The sequence below is a fragment of the Bombus vosnesenskii genome, unplaced genomic scaffold (assembly GCF_011952255.1).
Source record: "Bombus vosnesenskii isolate JDL3184/JDL3185 unplaced genomic scaffold, Bvos_JDL3184-5_v1.1 scf7180000014527, whole genome shotgun sequence".
NCBI classification, from domain to species: domain Eukaryota; kingdom Metazoa; phylum Arthropoda; class Insecta; order Hymenoptera; family Apidae; genus Bombus; species Bombus vosnesenskii.
The window spans coordinates 195,473-216,870 of record NW_022883502.1 but is presented as its reverse complement, the minus strand read 5'-3'; the positions used below and the strand labels follow the sequence as shown (position 1 = coordinate 216,870).

Here is a 21,398-nt window from a genome sequence, read left to right as displayed (position 1 = left end):
GAATCAAATACTTTCCAAACAACTAAAACCTCGGCGGGGCAGCCGGCTACGCTCGTTAAGGCTCACAACCGAAGACGACGCGTCGGGAGTTCGAATCATCGGCCTGCAAAATATATTTGCAAAGGGATGGAAAAGCCAAAATCTCTCTTGAAAGTAATATACAATAGGCAAGCGCCCAGACCATACATACCCACCCCATCTCCCTTGCGCTGTGTTGTAGGTGTACTTTCTGGGAGTGCTTGGTAAAGGTGTGCTTGGTGTTATTAAGCACAGAGCAGGGGGGCCCCCGACGATCGACTCTCGCTGGTTACGCCCCGCAGTGGAGGTTTTAGCCGGTAAGAATCCGGCACTACCTTCCGCCGCCCTGTGTTTCCGGCCCACAGGGGGTGGTGCATGGTGTCTATGAAGATTTCCTCCACGTAAAAAAAAAAAATTTTTTTTTCTACAGTATGAAAAGAGAGACGTTTAGCATTCCCCTGGACAAGGATGGAACACATATATAAGGTAAGGCACTGTCGCCTTTCGGCGGCACTTACCGAATTTTTTTGGAATGACCGCGGAGAGCCTCCGCTATCCTTCCGGATGACCCAGGCGCTCGCAGGACATGGAGTATTCGGGGAATACCTGCAGAAAATCGGAAGAGAGGTGACGAACACCTGTCCCCACTGCGGCGAGTGCGAGGACACGGCCCAGCATACGCTGGAGTTTTGTGCGGCGTGGAAGGCCCCCCGTCGTATGCTGCGACTAGCGATTGGCGAGAGATTGGACCCCATGTCAGTTATGAAAACGATGCAAGCATAACAAAGATGTACACTTGACATCATTTAAGGGGAGTTTTCCATAATGTTGGACGGCGCTTAATATCGGACACCAGTCACATTTAAAAAAGTTGAAACGCGACGGAATAGTTTTAACTGTCAAAGCAGAGGAGGAGATAGAACAAAAGATGTGCAGATTTTTCCACGTTTCCATCGTGTATGTGTAGACAAAAAATCAATCGATCGTTGGCGCTTGACTTAAAATCAATGCACTGTGAAAGTTAAAAATTATATCCATTGCCTGATGCAGTAAAAAAGTGATATCGCGATGATAATTGCGGATGGAAGGAAGATGTACGTTTTTGTACAATAAACTCTGAAATGTATTTAACGACGTTTAATACATACGGATGAAGGACAGGAAATAAAAATAGAAAGATTAGATACTTAGGTACAGTAATATGTATATAGATAACTATAAGGTGTGACTCTAATGATAATTACGATTATAGCGATTATAACGCTGCCGCTAACGGTCTTTTCTGTACATGTATATCAACAACTATATAATATATATGGTTCGATGCGTCATTCAACTATATAGTATATATAATCAATAACTATATATATATATATATATATATATATATATATATATATATATATATATATATATATGTATATATAATCAATAACTATATATATATATATATATGTAATTTACAACAGACATGTGTGTTTTTTCGACCAATCGCGGGGAGACGTAATCGCGAGGAAAAACGTCAACGGGGGTCGTAAATCCCCGTTACGATTATAACAATCGACACCACGAATTGGTCGATCCCCTGATTTCCGTTGAGATAATAAGGGGTGACTGAGTTTGTATAACACTGGGAATCACAGTATTATAAAGTATATATTTACACCACTTAGATTACACTGACGTAGAGAAATAAATAGTTAAAAACTTGTCGCACGAAGAGGCGATAGACATGTACGCTAGAGCAGGGCTCTTATAATGGAAATTAATGTGTCAGTGGACTTAGCACTGTGATGTGTTTAGGAGAGAAGATGTATGTTCGACAACACCGAGAACCGACAAAAGATGTGCCTGAAGTATGCGATTCTCGCGCTATGTGTAGACTGCCGCGTTAGGCGTTAGTTGGTAGACTGTCTGTCGCTCTTGTTTTAATACGGAAGAAAAGTTCGGTGTGGGTGTGCCCCTGTGCCTAAAGAACGCGGATTCGTTGGTCCCACTTTCGTTAGGAAAGGTGAGGGTAACGAACCGCGGTGTCGATTGGTCATGACCTGCACTACTGCTCGAAGGGATGAGTAGGGAGTCTCCTACCATCGTGGTGCGTAAATGACTGTGTGCGTGAGAAAAACCTAGCTTGTTTTATTACAGTGCTATTCGGATTTTCCTAATGGGTGCATACCCGCTTTCTCCGTGTTTTTGAATGCGACTAATAAACCCAAGGACACCTATAAAACCGACTGTGTTTCGAGCATATTTTTAAGCTTTAGCCATTCTTCAAGGCAATCGGATTGAAGACATATGGCGAAACAATGCAGGGAAGTGAAAGTTATGGTGGGTCCTTAGGTTTATTGAGGGTCGAAGTGCCGTTACGCAGGTCGGTTGTTGTCCGGTCGCGCGGACTGGCGTGCAGATGTTTTAGGCGGCGTAACAATGTGGAATAAAAATGTTAAATAAAATTCGTTAATAGGTTACTATGTATTAATAGTTGTGAAGTGGAACTCAAAGGAAGGACTTTACAGCATACTTATCGCTTTGTACAAATCGTATATTCTGAGATATAAGAAAACAAATCTTATGGCTATATATTGAAAATTGACGAGCTTACGTATAGTGTGTATATATATATATATATATATATATATATATATATATATATATATAGATATAGATAGGAGCAGTTTGGTACTTGCTATATTAATTTTATCAACTTATAAGCTGAGAATGAGCGTTCATCGTCACAAGACGTAATCGAGACATATTTAAATTTGATACAGTAGCATACTTTAACCTCATCCAATTCTTCAACTGACTGACATCGAAAAATTTCATTAACTTTCTAGATTATTTAGAATCTGGTATGTCTTGCTAAAACTGCATTCCACTTTGATACAATTTTGGCTGCGCAAGTTCCAGGAATGCTCCTAAAATATTTATCAGTGTCAGTCGTTACTTTCACCGATTCAGTGAAAGACATTCCAATTGTTTCTAGTTTCTATACATTATCCGAGAAAACCCCAAAGTGGGTTTTGATAAACATTAGATTTTGAATTAGCAATTCATTCTGAAGAAGATCTTGTGCTGTTTTAATTACTAGCACATCATTCGCGTCGAAAAATTTAACAACATTTTTAATATTTTCCAAATACCAGTGTGGTATAAAATATAGTTGTCTCGAGCCAAGTATCTCAGCTCGTTAAAATTGGTTCAGGTGGTAATAGATTGTTCTACGATACACTCTACGATAACATTCGATCCAAAGTGGTGCTATTATAAATACTTTATTAATAGAATGTACTACATTATTTACTAATGGGAAATGTAAACGTACTTCTTCTGCACCTCTATATAATTCATCAATTATACACGTTAGATGCACCATGTTTGGATAAAATATCTCAAGTGTTTTCCAGACCATAGTATTCGTATTGCCTAATTTACGCAGTTGCGTAACTTGTTTGTTTTAATTTCTTAAAAGAAGATATATGGAAACTGATATTTGATTCTCAAACATTTTTCCAATCATTAATTTGGCTATGTCTCGATCTATTTTATCTGTTGTCTCATCAACAAAAATCCACACATTGTTTTCAGCAATATCTTCTGTAATATTGTAAGTCGCCAATTTACAACAATCACTAAGGTAATTTTTACGTAACGTCGAATCATTTGGAATAGTTTGTTATACCTAGCCAAAAAATGTTGTCATATCTCGTTATCAGGGTTTCACTAAAATATATTAGTAACTATACATGTGCATATAAAGTTTCTTTTCATAAATGTACAGATTTCCAATTTCGATGAATTTCCCACATGCGGTAACGGACACCATTCTCAACTGTTTCCTACACATGTTACTGGCGATCGGCCTTAATTTTCGACATATATATTTGCAAAAAACTGTCGGTGCTACTGTAGTGAATTCTGCTTATAGTTGTGCGTCTGTGGTAGAGTATGTATCAGTAATGGTTTCGGGCCGCCGGCCGCTTATCTCCTCCATATAAATGAGGGTCAAGCGAGCCCGTTAAAGACTCCGTGCACAACGAGCATATGCGAGGTCGTAAGAAACGTCTGTTACAACTTATAATTCAGTTAAAGGTAGATATCATTAACCTATTGAATTTGGATTTGAACTGGTTTTTTAAACTCGGCCGAAGCGGCCTGCAATGTTTCCGTAAAATAATAACAAATTATATTGTTGTCTGTTACCTAAATCTATGGCCATATTTTAAAAAATTAAGCCAAAACCGATACATTGATAATGTTCACTTTTAAGCGAGTTATAACAAACATTTCTTGCAGCCTCGTATGTGCACGTTGTGTATGGGTCCCTTAAACACTCCCGACCCTCGTTTATAAACAGAAGATAAGCGTTCGGCGGCCAGCAACCAATATTGATGTCTACGTTGCCACACATGCGCCAACTATGGACAGAATTCACTGTATTGATACCAACAGTTTTTTGCGAAGATGTATCTCAAAACTAAGGTCTCACATCACCAACATGTATAGGAAAACGTTGCTCACAATGACGCCCCTCACCACACATTAAAAAATCATAAAAATCGTTTATCGACCGTTAGTATCTTCCAATTGTGAAAATTCTCCCATATTATGTTATGCCTGAACTTTGCTTTTACGTCCACGAGAATACATATTTCAGTGTTGTATCAACTGCGACTTCTTCTCACAACGAATTTTGTTATATTTTCACACTGAACAATATTTCCGCAACTCGTGAAACATTGTTCTGTTATTGAGACGATCTAATTTTACTACGTCTCCTGTTCTTTACTTTAAACATTTCGTATATTTCATTTCAGTGGTATTATATCTTACTGGCGACAGCAAATCGCGATATTTGATTTAATTGGATCTACAGGGTGGTCTAAAAATTAGTCCCTGCGATTTTTTAGGCACTTCCAATAGTCGGAATAGTTCAATAGCTTCCCATCAACTACAAATGCAATGTTAAGAACTTAAACAAATTTTACTTCGATGAGAAATGAAAATCACAAAATTTAAGTGGGTTAATACAATTTTGCATACGGCATTCAATGAATTTATAAATTCTTTGCAAAAAACTATTGGGTTGAAAAATGATTAGTTTAAAAGATATTTTAACTGCAATGTTGTGTAACTTATTGTATAAAAGTTTCCTGTTCTTATGTTTTCCTTGTCTTCCATGAGGTAAATTTCATAATATTAAAGCTAAAACATTTGTTAAAATAATGGTTTTCGGATCTAACTACCATAATATCTTTTTGTAGAAAATTAAAAGTGCATTGAATGGAGTATAAAAGATGCATTGTTTCATCTAAAAAAAAAAAAATAGAAGTGACCTTGATTTTTCATCAAAGGGAAACTTTTTTTGAAATTGATAATATTATAATTTATAGTAGACAGAAAGCTGATAAACTTTTATTCGAAACATATTTTTGTCCGGCTATCGGAAGTGTCTAAAAAATCATGGGTACACTGACTTTTAGATTATCCGATATATTTAGCTTCTACAAATTGATTATAGCGTGTATTATAACTTATATAATATATTATATATATGGTATACACAAGTGTATGGATTAGGAATGATTCGTTAAAAGAATAACACGCACACACACAGAAAAAAAGGGAGAGTATATGTATGTAAGTACGTATATGTTTATGTTGTTATCCTTTTAATGAGTCATTATTAATCCATACATTTGTGTATAATATCACTTAATTAGGCAACTTGGAAAGATGATACATGAATTGAAAAACTTTAACATCAGTTTTGCGAACTTCTCATAAATATAAAAAATTATCATAAATGTATATGATATATGTAATATATTTCTACATATAGTTTTATAATAAAATATGAGGCAAACGTTGACAAAAGTGGGTCCAAATCTAACGATCTTAACCCTGGCATATGTTGTCAAGCACATTTCCCCAAGTAATGTTCGGATGTGTATGGTAAAGAAACACAACAAGTGTTGCGCGCTTGCTTCAATCGCTCGTAAAAATCTAGTCCAGTCCAATAACAAATCCACACATAGGCAAAGCGGGCGAGCGAGGAATTTTTAAGAAAGATGTTTCTTGACCGAAAGTAGGGCCACTTCTCTCGTATGTGAAATTAGTATTGGGTTGGACTAGATTTTTACGAACAAACGGAGCTCGCGAAGCAAATGGGGCAATGCGTGCGATGTTTCTTTAAAATAACAACTGGGAGATAAATGCGACTATCGCGTCGGCTACGTTCGTGTTCGCAGATACATACTGGAAATTTATGTATAGGCAGACTGCAATGTACTTAATAGTACATATTTTTATATTTTTGTAAACAACTGAGGAATATCGAGCGACGACTAAACCCTTCTGAAGGTAGCATATATCAAGGTCAAGATCATTGGGTCTGGCTCTCCTCTTGTCGATATTTACTAATCGTTTGAGTTCCACGCGACGCGATTGCATTGTTTAGATTTTGTGTCGAGAAGTCCCAGTACATTTGAACGTTACAGACGACTGACGGTATTTTGTATTTCATTGTTATCTTCTCAATAATTTTTATTGAACAACACTTGAAATATTTATAAACTAATAGTAAGCATATATGATAATATAGATGTATTTCATAAAAATAACAAATATGACGAGCGCTTTTGTTTTTTCAAAGACCCCTAGGACTCAAACGAGTAAATACGCTAATCATATGCAAAATATGCAACATAAAAAATACATTTCTGTAATAGTCTGGCGATAAAACAAATTTTACGTACTTATATCCTATTGAAATATGCATTTGCATAAACATCCGCATAAACGTTACAACCAGTCTTTTCCAGAAATTATAAAACTCAACTTATCATATCAGCTGTATTGCTAATCAACTATTATAATACTTGAAACAACTCTAAACAACCAATAAAAAAGAGTGACTATCTTCACTATTACAAATTTTATATTCTACGATATTGATCTCGCACAACATGACGTTTGAATACTATGTATAAATGTATTCATAGCTCGTGAATACATTGAAAAATAAACGTCTGATCAACCATGCATCCGCTGATCTCGATACGGACACATGTTTTCCTTCGCTACTTGTACATTATTCTAATCGTTGAGTATAGAGCAAACAACGATATCTATTTATAACGAAACCTATATGTATCAACAAATGCAAAAATTAATCGTTTTTCGATGCATTAATCATCCTAATAACGATATAAGATAGACGAATTTTCTATTTGTTGAAAATGATTTATTATAAATATTTATATTGTACATTATGCATAGATATATACATATATATATATATTTCCCATTTCAGAAATTTGTTAACTAATTAAATATTTATTACTCACTGACATAGTAAATTATAAATATTAATACACATTCTTTTATAAAAATTAAGATTCGATCTGTTTTCCGTAAATAACCATTCAATAAAAATTCTCTTTTATATATAACCGATAATTAATAATAAGAATACTATAAACATTTCAACTTTTCCTGATATAAAATTCAACAGAAGTATTCGGGGAAATAAAAATTAGGGCAAACTTACCAATTTTAATTACCTTGAAATATGTTGTCAATATTGAACAATTTTTTCCCTGTACATGTAACTACCGCTAGGCTTTAATTTTCAGGTTATAAAGCAAGTTATATTTAATATTATATGTATTATTTAACAATTCATTTTATACATTTTTAGTCTCCAAACAATTTTTCAATGACAAGGAGTATATTTGTTACATGTCTGACCAAATGTAGATTAGAATAAAGTTCAATATTCCATATACCAATCGATTCATCGAAAATTGTTTCACGTTAGTGTTGCCGGCCGTCTAATAGTGTTCGGGTACTATTCTAGGCCAATCTACATATATAGCATTGATTTTTGTTTTCTATTTAGACAATATTAAGAAATTATCTCTCTCGTAATCAAAGTTTAGATAGAATGTAATCCTAACCTGAATTTAATTGACGTTTTGTATGAATATTTTGGAAAAGAAAGCCGAGCGATGCGGCGGTTATGTGGATGAAGAAAAGGTTCTTCAGAATGTTGACCTTGACAACATATTTTTATGGTCACTGGAATAGGTGAAATCGACCCTAGTCTCAATAATTATCAATTGAACTGCTTAGAATTCTTAAATAATTAAAACATTCCACTGATTTTTCATTTTACATATAACGCATTAAATAACAAAAATGTTAAAATGTAATGTTAAGATTGCTTTGTCTAGAATTTTGAAATAATTTAATTGGTTTTTCATTTTCATCGTCAAAATGAAATTTTCGTACTTTTCTATTATCTCTTCTGTAAATATGATTCCATTTTTTAATGTACTTGTACTTATTCGAAATAAACTGATGATGAAATTTAAAAATTACTCACATGATATAGATAATTAGTCTAATTGGCTTTACAACAAATATTATATCACTAATGTTTTCGCTTATTATTAGTATTTTCAATACATTTATTCTCTTTATTTTGTTAGTCTTATTGCTCACATAAGCAACTCCAAATTAGGTGATACCACTATACGCTTTTAAAAATAGCACAGCAAATAGTCAAATACATAATCGCACTTCAACGTGATCTTGTTAAATTCGATTTGACAGACATTCCCTTTTTTTTTGCCTAGCAAGAATGACATCCAATTATTATCTTAGAAAAAAATAGATAATAGATTGTTCAAATATTATTTATTAATAAATCCAATATATCTCGTCTTTAATGTGTTAAACTCATACAATTACACGCTACTACTTTTATGGAATAACTTGATAACATAATTTTTGTCACTAGTAAAAATAAAGGAAAAGTAAATCAAACACAGAAATTACAAAAACTAACTTTCGCTCCTCAAACTATTTCAAACAAACCTAAGAAACTATTTTACAAGGAAATAATTTTCTCTGATATATCAGCATTAATCCATGACTCTTTCCCTAGATGTAAATATTATTATCACTTTTTAACTGAAAAAGAACAAATGAAGCAACATTTGAAGTATTTTTATACTGATATTGAGAAATTTCAGAAGTTTTTCGAAAAACAGAGTAAACGCTTCCAAGAACTTATTTTTTAGTATTATCTTATTACAGAGCAATATTCAATCATGTCAAACAAGTGCAAGAAATTACTTTACAAAGCAATCAACGAAAACATTCTTCTGACACGTGAATCTATGGCTCTTTCCCTGCATAAAGTCAACAGGAGTGACTAACGTAACTAATAATAATGTGATTATTACATTTAGATGAGGTCAGTTGTCGTTTAAGAATGAGTCGTGCCAATTATGCTATCCGCTTCTCTCTACTTAGTCACAGAACATTTCAAGCTTCGTTTAATGCTGCAGCAGTAAGTTGCAGATACAAACATCATATGTACGCCCTTGACATTGCCAGCAGCGACAACCGTGACACGTTAATGCGACTAGCTGTCAGGACAGATCGCGCTCACCTTTTGCGTTCTTGCGTAACCGTACACGATGGACGGAGCTAATTGCACAAGGACCTCGAGGCGCTCTTATACCGCGCGTGTCTGCGCACCGCGTTACGTCATAAAGTGCACACGGTTATTTCACAACGTTTCTGTAACCTTGAAACGCGATGCCAATGCCGACTGTTAGCCGTTAACAACGTATTCCGCCGCAAGAGTTCCGTAACAGGTATTAACAACGATTAGCATGAATAATAGTCGAAGCTGTTCTTCGATATTTACAAAATTTCTATAAGCTATTACATTTAGATCACGTAACAGTATTAAATGATTAGTAATTTGTAAAGTAATTTTGATAATTATTTACAAAATGCTTGAAATAAGTTATCAATATCGTCATTCTGAACAACTTTACCCAATACATGTCTTTAAGCAATTACATTTAGATACCGTAGCAGAATCAAATGGCTAGTAATTTGTAAAATAATTTTGATAGTTATTGACAAAATGCTTAAAATATGTTATCAACATCGTCATTCCGAACAACTTTACGCAATACATGTTACAATTACTCGGCTCTAATTTCCAACCTATATTCAAAAATATCTTTATCTCTATGTACTTTTAATACTATTTTTTTTTTTTAATTTCCACTTAAATTATGGCTAATTAGTAAGAAATCAGTATATTAGACTTTTTAATTGTTAAACTTATTGATCCATATTATAATTAATATTATGTAACTAGAAATATTTCTACCAGTATACCGAAAAATCCAGTTATTTGATTATCAAAACTATATTACCGCCGAAATAAAACTTCTGCGATATAACAAACATAATGTTGTTTACGAGTACCGTACATCTTGTCTGTCTGTTCGTCACGTACATATGTATTAATAATAAGAATCAATAGATATTTACACATGTATACATATACACATATATGTTCACCATGCGCAATCTATTGATAGTCTTAATTTTGAACTATACATAAAAGTATTTATGATACATTTACAAAATGGAATGAAATAAAAATTAAGTCACGCTAGCGTTACTGACCAGCGTGGCCCGAATATTACTCTACCATCCAATTACATCTATAACCCATTGATTTTTCTTTTCTTATTTATATTAAAGATGATTAACACCAATGAATTAAGTTTAGGATGAGCTATATAAAGATGTGGTCGTCGCGAGGCGATCACCAGAGTGAAACGTAATAGAAATTAAATTTAATTGAAGCTTTTGTGAATATCTCGGAACATAAGACCGACCGATGGTAACATGTATAGGGAAAGCTTTTCCAAAATGGTGACCTTAACAACATATTCCAAGGTTATCGAAATCGATAAGGAGTACTTCTCTTGTAAATATTAGGTTGTCCGAAAAGTTTCTTTCGTTTCATGAGGTGATGATAGATGAACAACAATTTCTGTTTTATATTATTTTATTGAATTAAGGTATGAATTAAGGTAACACATAATTTCGGTTGATGCAGAAACAAGCGTCAAGCATCGAAAGATGTAAGAATCTTTAGATTTATTACAATTACAAGTAAAAAGTCGTGAAAAACTGTGATTCTCATTATAGTGTAGAAAAATAAAAAAAGAAAACTTTATTTTTTTCTAACATCAATACACTTTACAATCTACTTCCGAACTCTAGGCGTGACTTTCTAAGACTGACTCTTATGATTTTACTTTCGATCGGATCCGATTACTTTCTTTTGTCATCCCTCAACATCCCCACCGTCCATGCATTTGCTAGGCTTCCGCGATCGTTGCCACGTGCTCTTTCTTCTAGAACCTTCGGTGGAAGGACCGTTGGGATGTTGATGGTTCATTAGGCACTTCAACGATATACATTGTCGCCGAGTGCCGCCACATCTTTATCTCTATCGTCAGTCCATCGGATTTGAAGTATGCCGGTCGTGACAATAGCAACGTTAACCGATTACGATGAAATTTTCAGCATGTATGTATCTGATATAAATCTGCAAAACATGTTATTTAAATTTTTATTAAAGATCGATGGTAACATATGTAGGGAAAAGTTGTTCAGAGTGTTGACCCTGATGACATATTTCAAGGTCGTTGAAATCAACGAGATCGTTCGCTTTGTACTATACTACAATTAATTTATTTGCAATAAATGGATTGTACAGATGTTGATTAAACAGGAAACGATGGTTGTTTAACGTGAACTAATCGCAATAATTAAGACAACTAGATAGTTAATTTGCAACTCTAGTCACCACGAATCCGTAAATATTATTTTGTATTGTATATAACATTTATAATTATTATTTTTATTGTGTTTAAAAAAATGACTTTTTACGTGTTTCCCATATCAAATTTTTCACTTTCCTCGATGAAAAAAATTTTTCGTTCTATGCTGTTTACTTTCGAATATAATAGTGTAAAAGTGATATTAAGGCTATATCTTGTCCGCAGTCTTTTACAACTTTGATTCACTTTCCTCTAAAGACTGGCTCTGAGGTCCAGATATATGGGGTGCAATTCTGCTTAACATTAAAGTATCAACACATCGTCGTGAACATGACGATGACACAACATGAAAGCTCAACGAATTTAATATTTTTCTGTGATCGAATATTTTAACTCGACTTTTCAGGGCAGGTTTTAAGGTACTATGAAAAACAATAGAGGAATCTTCAAATGATTAGTAATATTACTATTTCGTAGTATAATATTAATCTTCGTTACATTTACCTTCAGAATTTTCTGAGCTATATATTTTCATACATTTCTAAATTAATAGCCAATAATCAGAATAATTATACAATTAATCAACACGATATTGCAATTTGAAATATAAAAAATAGATAGAAATTCTCGCATTACGAGCTTTAAATCGTCTTATATATATAGAATAGGTTTGCATATTAGCTACACCACATGTTCTATGTAATCTCTTACAACTTTGCTCTTCGGATATCTGGTAATCTCTATTTAACAGACACGCCTCGACATGGTATGTCCTCGTGCAAGATAGCGCGGCTACACAAAGCGAATGCAAAATATTAAAATGTTCTTTGCCCTTTTGAAAAGCACAATGAAGATACACATAAAGGATGTTATACAGATGACAAGTGCAAACGGTCTAATCGTTAAAAAATTTAAGGTTGTGTGTTAATGAGAAAAATGTACGTTTTAAATTTGATGACTATGATTGTGGCGACACTCGATCACGGAACTTTCCAACGGCTTCGCGACACAAAGCGCTGTACCATCAAAGCGTAAGGCCGACATGCCTAATGTACCATCGATATCCCTACGGTTCTTTCGTCGAATATTCGGAAGAATGCATACGCGGCAACACCGTTGCGGACATCTAATAAACGCGTGCGCAGTGGGGATATGGAGGGGCAACAAAGAAAAGAATCTGTTTGGCTTCGAACAAAAGACTCATTCTGTCCCGAGCTGCGAAGTACGAAAAGTTTAGCGTCATAGCGAAGCAAACACAATTCGAGATACGCGATTATTAACTCTCGATTGTTGATCGTAAATTGTTGACTGTTGACTGTTAATAGTTTATTAAACCCTTTTTGATGAACATCAAGAGTATTTCTTGTGGGCACCTTACCAACTACCACCTCATGATCTACGTGATCGTATTACATTATACATATATGGGTGAAATATCTATTTTATTAAAATATCAAATATTTTAAATTATAAACTTGCCTTTTTTATATATATTTTTATATTTTATTATTTACATTTTATATCTCCGTTACTTTTAATAATATGCAAAAATGCCAAAGGAATAAGCCGTTCAATTCGAGAAATGTTACAATAAGTAAACGATATTCTCAAAGTCATATGCTTCGAGATTACAATCCCATTAGTGTTCTCTTTTAACGAGACTACACATTTCCATCATTGAGACCGAAAACCAATCCAATGACCTATAACACTATGACCGTAATGTGGCCCTGAATACGAAAAATTAAAAAATGTTTGCTAATAGATGCGAATAACAAACAACTACAATACAGAGATTATCGAAGGAAAGTTTATCGTAACAAGTGTTCAAAATTATTTTCGTTAATTTCTATCCACTTGCTAATTTGATTGCGAAATAAGCATTGCCCATTCGCGAGAATTTTTACTGTTACAGAAGCACAAGCTTACATCTTCACGTGTTTTGAGAACTTTGTTGAAAAAGTCTTCTCTTTAATAATGCTCATAAAAGGGATTCAGGTATTGCAATACGAGAGTTAAATTAATTTCCATTTTGTTAAACTGGCTTGTGTGAAAAGGAATTCTGTGAGGTGTTTCATCGTATCTCAATTGCTTTTCTTGTTCTTTGTTCTTACGTTCGACATGTTCACAGCAGAGCGATCCAAAATCAAGTAATAGTAATATTAATTTCTAGAAAATGATCGTTAATAAATTTTGAAGTACGACGTAGAAACAAAAATGTAATGCATTAAAAATGAAAATTGCCGAACGAAATAGAGAAAAGGTCTCGATATTTGTAAGAATATGAACAATTTCGTTGTAATTCCCCAATAACTCTTCGCGAAAAAAAATGGAATGGAATCTTAAATTAAGAAAAAATTACATGGTAATTACGTTTTAGGTAAGCATAATACAAGATAAGGTTATTTAAAAACTTGTTATTTGCTACGAAGTTTCAGGTGCTCGTAGGAACATGAAATCGTCGGGCGAAAGCGCGAGGCTCGCTTTCTCAACAATCGTCTTTCTTTTATCGTGACATCAAATTTGAAGTCCTTCGACGGCAACCAAACCGCTCTGTGTTCTCGCTAAAATTATACTTTTAGCTCATCGATGGCGAGTGACATTTCATTGTAGCAGTAAGCGTATATGTTACACTGTTGCCATTCTCATATATTTTCGCGAGCGTGGGTTTCGAGTTAAGTGCATAATTCTGTATTGTGACGATTCGTTCGTCCGAGAAGAATATTCCTGACAAGAATGTACTATCCTGAGCTAATTTCTCTATCATTCAACTACAACAATTTATTCTCTGGATAAAGTCACTTTTTGTTATTTCTTGCTGTAATGGAATGTGATATGGATGTATCCTATTACTAAGTAAAATAAAAACCTTGGAATTGAAGATTTACTGACGCCATTATCCCTATTTATTTCTTTAGTAGATAAGTGTAGATTTACAGTAATTGCTGTCAAACCTTAATAGCATTATTAATGTTATTTATTACCGGGCATGTTCTTTTTTATTTTGATAGTTTGCAAGAGCCGTGTCGCCAAAGATGTTTCTCCGTACGCTTAAATGCTATGTGTGATTTCGCTGATTTCTCCAAGTATGTCTAGATATTTTTTAGGTATAGTTGGCATTCGCCTAGTACTAACGTTACATATATTCAACTTTACTCGAAACTTGTTCAAACGAATGTGCACAATACCGAAAATTGACTAACCTCTGATCATTATCCTAAGGTTGCCATAATTTAGCATCAGTAACGTTCATTTATACCGAATGTAAACGTGATTATGTTATGTTCTTTTCGCTAATAACCGCTTTGATACGAAGCTTAATAGCAATACGCAATAATGGATTAATATATTTCTGAATTTTGTATATTCACCGTTACGTGAAGGTCATATTATAAGGTCATGTATAAGATTTCAATTTCAGCTATTACGCGATGATGATAGAAATATGTAATCCCATTGAGGGAAACATTGATGAGATTAGAGTCCCAAAAAATATAACCTTGAGAAAATTTTTGTTTACCTTAACATTCTTCGAACTAAACAGTTTAATCCTTTGGCATTTTTGCATATCATTAAAAGTAACGAAGATGTTGCTTTGTAACAGAGTTAACTACATATCCATATTATAACATGATAATTATAATTACTAATTAATACTGAATTTTCGTATTAAACAAAAATAAAAGCGAGAAATGAAAAGCTTTATTATAAAGATTTGTAATTGGTACATTTAACAAACCTTTTATTAAACAACTGATGAATAAATTGTTTTTTACTGATGAACATTGCTGTTCCACAACAAATGAACTAATGAACAGCAATAGAATAACGTATTAATCTTACAAATCGTTTATCAGTGATCTACCAATGAATAAGCATTGGTGGATAGCTCCATACTCATGACAAGCTCCATATACATGAAACAATCACATATGAATTTTGAATACATGTTCAACTACATCACAGACCACAAAAATATAGAATATTTGAAAAATCTAGATAAATAGAATACTTTCAATTTTAAATTTAAGTAGAATAATATGTATCAACTCTTAAAGAAAAAGTTAAAATGATATTTTTGATCATGTGGAAGTTTTTACATATTTCTATTCATAAAGATAACATTTGTTGCAATTTATATAAGATAAATATAATCGCAAAAGTATGTCTTAGGACATTAGCAAGAAGATTGGTATCTTTTCTTTTTAAGACAATTGTATGTATTACTTTAACGTACAGATATTTATTGTTGAGGTTGACTGATAGAGGAACGAGTGGATGAATTTGTAATAAAAAATATATTGAAATAAGCACAGGTATAAGTATAAATGTAAATACAGGTATAGTATATGCTGATCCAGATCCTCACTCTTACAGCGTTACAATGCAACAGGAAGAAAAGCGATAGGGAGCACGTTCTTATATTTATAGCAAAGGACATTACCAAAAAGTTAACTTTGTAGCTCTAGTTGAAGGCTGCAAGAAACACCAATAGAAATCTACTTATAGCTTTTTTGTTTCTAGATCTTGTGATCCAAAACAAAATTTATATTCAAGGGCACAATAATACGGACCTCTCCTTATTTCGAATTTTTTGTTTCATTAAATTTTATTCTCCTCGTAACAGCGGTCTCCAGGTTGCGGATATAGAAAAGAAAAGGTGTAGAGTTTTTCTTAAGGTAATTACTTCAACATTTATAACAATCGAATATTTGTAATAATGTGTATACGGTTTAGAGTATTTAGATAGAATAAATATTTATTTTTTTTCCTTATATGTGTATCAGAAGATATACAATGTCCGCAATTCTTCCAAGCTGATAAACACGATAGGTACTTTCTACACTTCTATATAGAAATGTATATAAATGTTAGAAATATACAGGGTGGTTGGTAACTGGTGGTACAAGCGGAAAGAGGGTAATTCTACGCGAAAAAAGAAGTCGAAAATATAGAATAAAAATTTTTCGTTCGAGGCTTTGTTTTCGAGAAAATCGACTTTGAATTTTCGCTCGGTACGCGTGCACTTTATCACGTCTCGGTATAACGGATCTCACTGTAGATCGTTGTTTGGATGAAAAAAAAAATTTAGTCTATATTTTCGACTTCTTTTTTCGCGTAGAATTACCCCCTTTCCGCTTGTACCACCAGTTACCAACCACCCTGTATATCTGTTATGCTCGGACATATTGTGAATACGGACATCGATTAAGTTCCTACCTTTCTTCTTTTTACTATGAATCACAAAAGATGAGGGAAGAGTATTATTCCGTACCAAGTACCAACGATATTCAACTTTGTGATAAATCGCGTGAATGAAAGGCATTCACTGTGTCCTTTGCCGTTCACATTCTGATGTGAGCGGTTTCAGGACAAAGAATCAACAAGCTGGAGGAAGACAGAATTTAGATGATCAAAGAGAACTGTAAGTAATTTTCATAATAGTCAGAGACTTTCACCAGAAAAAGGTAACGTTTGTTTACCAACAGAGTTCATTTGTAACAGACTGTTAAAAATTGCTATACCTACAGCGATTCTACACCGATCGATTCTTCATCTGACCGATCTGTTTAATTGAAGATCTCTTTTAAAAAGGGTGCTGTAAAAATATTCATCTCAAATTTGAATTTCAAGATCAATTTGTTTTTATTGCATTCTCTTATACAAGCCTCAAATGAGCCGTTATCTTGGAAAATGATCTTAAAGTTCCATTGACTGTTACATTGACGTTATTTACAATATGTTTACATTCCGCAATGATATAGAAAGTTAATAATGTTATATTGATAAGGAAACAAAAAACTGTATTCCTTACCACATGAGATAACATAATCTAAATAGAATGACACACCTATTTCATAATTTTCAACTTGCAAAATTACTTATTGCATGGAAGAACTTTTTAAAAAGGAATTGAATGTTGTCAATAAGGACACGATTTGACGTTATTAGTATCATTTCAACTGGATACGTAGAGAATACATAAACGTCAACCATATTCTTTTTAAACATAGTACAATCACATTCCTGTGTTGGTAAATGCATTTCATAATTTCATCTGAGCGCTTAATAGCAGTTTACGTCAAAAACCATTAGTTTATATATCAGGAAATATTTTAATATATGATAAACACAGGGTGGAGCATTTAAATGGACACACTTAATAATTATATTAACAATGGAAATGGTTATATGGAAAGTTGCAGAGAACAAAGTTATCTGAAGGGGCACATGCAATGGTAGATAAGTTTCTATAAAAAATATCGTGATGTATCAATTGATGTGTTAAAAAATATATGGTTTCGTTAAAAGAACGATGATGATCTTGAAATCTTTTTAAAGACTAACTTTCAGAAAAAATATCACTTACCATTATTTGTCCCTCTAAAAAGTATAACTTTCATTTCTAAAGATTTTCCATACGGAAAATTAATAACGGAGATATATATTTAGGTGTTCCTATGTAAATGCTTCAGAGAAAAGTATTAAATTTAGGAGATATTTTAATATATTATCACAATATTATACAAATGAAGTACAATATTATTGTTGTATTGTATCAACTTAATACTTCCCTTTATGGAACAACGAGATACATCGATCGCGATGTAAATAAATGTAATTTTATTCTTAGAAACTGTAGTTGATCTACATATTTCTCCTGCGTGCCCTCCTGCAAGGAAGCTAATAACAAATTGTGCCCTCTATGACGTTATTTAACTCCTGCTTGAAAGAGTTCTTCGTACATTAACTAATTTTGTAATAGTTCAATTTGTTTTAGGTGATCTATTTCTTGTGCTTAGAAGTAATTTCCTGTTTCTTCATTAATATGATACTGTTCACTCTTTTTTCGTTCTTTCTCTCTGACTCCAGAATGTAAACATATTGCAAATAATGTCAATGTAAACGCAAATGGAACATTAAGGTCATTTCCTAATGGAACGGTTCATTTAGAGCAAATGAGTCGTACATACCAATATTTTTCTAATTTATTTATAATTTCATGTAAATATCTCAGGAGCACATAAAAAATTAAACAAACTCTAGATTTTAATAATTGTTGATGCTATATTGTAGATCTATGATTCTTTTCTCCTACAGAAACTTACATCGAGTAACTTACAATACTTGAAAAGCTATCAGATGACCATTTTTCGGCGGGGCAGCCAGCTACGCTCGTTAAGGCTCAGAACTGAAGACGACGCGTCGCGAGTTCGAATCCCTCTAGCCAGGAATATGTTTTCAAAGGATGGGAAACCCAAAAATCTATCTCTTAGAAGTAATATACAACAGGCAAGCTGAGCCTTACTTGACTGTTGTGTGATACCTTTACTACGAGTGGGTGTAATTGTCCAGCAATCCGGGCCGACGAATTTTAACTCGCACTGGTCTACCGTCCCGCTCGTGGAGGTTTTAGCCGGTAAGAATCCGGCACTACCTTCTGCCGCCCTGTGTTCCTCGGCCACAGGGTTGGAAAGGTGTCTATGAAGATTTCCTCCACGTAAAAAAAAAAAAAAAAAAATTTTTTTTTATAGTATGAAAGGAGAGACGTTTAGCACTCCCCTAGACAAGAATGGAACACGTATATAAGGTAAGGCACTTTCGGCGGCACTTACCAAATTTAAGGAGCGGACAGAGAGGGAGAGAGAAGAAGCTCTTACCATAGTAGGGTAACACGGCGGAGGGTGATGGCGGTCAGGCGGCCCAGGGCTGCTCTACCGTTGCCCCCCTTAGGTCACGACTAGCAGGGAGGATGGGGCACTAGGGGCAATGGCCTCCCCTAGCGTCAGATTAATCAGTTAGGGAACTTATAGGATCGGCTCATTATCAAGAGGACGCAGGAAGGGCACCGACAGTAATTCGCAGGAGGCCCCCCCGGGCATTCCTGTCACACACGTAGGCAGGACATCGTGGAGTTTTAGTCGGTAAGAGTCCGACACTGCTCTGCTGCTGCTGCTGCCGCAGCGGCGGAGTGTCCATGAGGATTTCTCCACGTACAAAAAAAAAGATTATCTTTTTCTATTTACGATGTTGCAAAGCTATTGTAACCCTCAACTAATTTGTAATTTTATATATTTGATTTATAAATCTTATAAATTTATATGCAATATATTTATGATACTTGAATAATGTCTCTCATATAAATATCACAATATTTTAGTGTATAAAACCGAATAAAATGGATATTGAAATAAATGAAAAATAATAAAATAAAATTGCGGGACTCCTCAGATTACGGATGTTTCTCGAGGTATGTATACCTTTTTTCTGATTATCGCATTTCTATAATCTACATACATATACAAATATCTGCAGATTTACATATATACTATGTAACTGGTGGTACAAGCGGAAAGAGGGTGATTCTACGCGAAAAAAGAAGTCGAAAATATAGAATAAACATTTTTCGTTTGAGGCTTTGTTTTCGAGAAAATCGACTTTGAATTTTCGCTCGGTACGCGTGCGGTACGTTATAACGGATCTCACTGTAGATCGTTGTCTCGATGGAAAAGAAAAAAAAAATTTTTATCCTATATTTTCGACTTCTTTTACCACCAGTTACCACCCATCCTGTATATGGCAATAAATTACCTATGACAATTGTACTACAATAGCTCACTTAGATACAAAAAAGTTAAACAGAAAAATAGTATTTCTCGAGAAACGTTCTTTTCTCATTTGATATATTGCAAGTTACAAACAAAAATACATTTTTAAAGAAATTTTAATTTTCAAGAAAAGTCAACACAGAATTTTTATTATTTTCCATTTAATTACTTTTAGATAAATTTGTATTTTTTTAAGGCTTTTGTACTTCGAATAAATGCAAGGAATTCAATGAATACTTTTCGTGCAAAATAAAAATAGGTGAAATTTTGTCTGCGAAAAAGCTAGTTATCGTTTTTGGATAAAAGCAATGCTGCAAAATTACAAAATAACATTGAAAATTAAATTTTCATACAAAAATATAAGTTTGTAAATATTTTTTCCATTATTGATATAATTTGACATTGAATTAAGCTACAAATATAATCTTTTCCCCATATTTGTTTTTGTTCCATAAATATTTTGAGAAACTATTTTTAACTGTATATCTCTATTTTTATCGCTGTATATCTATTTAAATATGCGTTTAATAAGATAGTGCATAAATGTAGGGAGGAGGACGTTCAAAATCATTTTTTTAAGCTTTATCACTTTTTATTGTAAATAAAAAATCGCTGTTTTCAAAATTATTTTATTCTATATGAAAAACGTAATTTGTTTAGTATTTTAGTAGCTTGTCGTAAATATGACAACTGTATAAACGAAAACGAGATACGCCAGTATTTCAAATAAGTGCTCAATTACAAGATTGCAAAATATCTACATATTTATTTATGCACAGGATAATGTTGCTGAAGAGAAAACAGGAATCACTAAACGAAACAAGTTGTACAAGGTCGAAAGAAATCGATAGTCATTCTTTGGAAGATATGCTAACAGAATTCCTAAAACTCAAGGAAAGCTGCTTTTAACGATTCTTAGAATAATTTACCATAAGGAAAGAAAAACAACAAACCGTTCACGATACGATTCTCAAATATATACGAATTTATCGCATTTTGTTGTGTCATTTTTTAAAACTTTCATTCTATTCGTTTTTTCTATACATTTATTAATTTATGTATAACTGCTTACATATAATTTATGTAAAACTAATTAAAA

General features: G+C 33.4%; 1 non-coding gene and 1 pseudogene across 1 annotated transcript; both read left to right on the top strand.

Annotated features, from left to right (window-relative positions):
- Positions 1–442: 442 nt before the first annotated feature.
- LOC117239990 lies at positions 443–547 on the top strand. The gene has a single exon (XR_004494603.1). It is a non-coding gene; the product is annotated as a U6atac minor spliceosomal RNA (small nuclear RNA).
- Positions 548–19,219: 18,672 nt separating this feature from the next.
- On the top strand, positions 19,220–19,314 carry LOC117239992 (annotated as a pseudogene).
- The last annotated feature ends 2,084 nt before the right edge of the window (positions 19,315–21,398 follow it).